Raw genomic sequence first — 1,342 nt, forward strand, 5'->3', positions numbered from 1 at the left:
CCTGCCTGTTCCGGGCTGAACGGTTTGCCTGAACTGTCTTCGGACTCCTGGACCTCCAAGCCTTCCTGTTCTGATCTATTTGCCTGACCTGGCTTCGGACTCCTGGACCTCCAAGCCTTCCTGTTCTGATCTATTTGCCTGACCTGGCTTCGGACTCCTGGACCTCCAAGCCTTCCTGTTCTGATCTATTTGCCTGACCTGGCTTCGGACTCCTGCTTGTTTTCCGTTCTCGGGGGCTGCAGTTTCTGGGACACTATGGGTGACAACCTTGTTTGCAGCCTACCGGCAGGATATTGCCTTGTTCTCAGGACAGGCTGAACTGTTAAACCGGGTTAGTGACTCGGGCGTTGAAAGCATCCTCCGTTAGATTATTATGGTCACAGTTTCCTGTGATAGACGCCCTAGCTGCTGTTACTCCGATCATCCGAATTTTAGTAAATGCTTTTGAATTATCCCACTGTCTGTTTTGCCTCAAATACTGGCTCCTCTGTTCTGAGTCATGACAGCATAGGGACATTATACAAAAGAAAACAAATACAGAACAGTAAAATGTTGGTAGAATATGTCAAAATGGAAGAACAATAAAAATAAATGAATAAATTTAATTATTCAATTTGTCAAGAACATATGTTTTAACAGTTTTTGGTTTTCAAGTTCTTTTATTGTGATGTTGAATTATTTAAGTTATGTTTGCTCTGAATTAAAACGAGCCTTCAATTAAAGGACACGTCATTGTTTCCTTACATCTGATTGGCTGCCTTGTAGAGTGTTTTCTAAGATTCAGATCAATCCTGAAAGCTAGCCTGGAGCAGGTTAGCTGTTCAGAGTACTTTACCATAATGACTAGCCTTGCAAAAAGTGAATCCGGCTTGGTGGCACCGGATAGTCAGGGTTAAACCTGAAGTTATCTCGCTAACCCAGTTTTCTGCCTTTGTGGTACCTGCCTCATTATAATCAAGGATGATTTTGAGACATTTAAAGAAGGATAAAGGAATAAAATAACATCCTAGGCTCTACACATATTATTCAAACGCTGTAAAATCTATCATAAAAATGGATCCTTCAAATACATAAAGGTAGTTCAACTTGTTGGTTGGTATTGACACAAATGTTCGTAATGATTCATCACTCTAGTATAATCATTGATTTAACCAACTTGCTTTTTCTGATCCTAACAAATAGTAACATTTTGAAGTGGCCAGACTTTAAAGGTTATATATATATATATCCTGCTATTTTTATGTCATTTTACCTCAACTTGAGGCACCTATACAATGAAATATTGCATTTCACACAACAGAACAGCCTGACTTTCAAAGTTGTTTGCATCAAACTCATACTT

This window comes from Cyprinodon variegatus, unplaced genomic scaffold (assembly GCF_000732505.1).
Source record: "Cyprinodon variegatus isolate N-32 unplaced genomic scaffold, C_variegatus-1.0 Scaffold198, whole genome shotgun sequence".
Taxonomy (NCBI): Eukaryota; Metazoa; Chordata; class Actinopteri; order Cyprinodontiformes; family Cyprinodontidae; genus Cyprinodon; species Cyprinodon variegatus.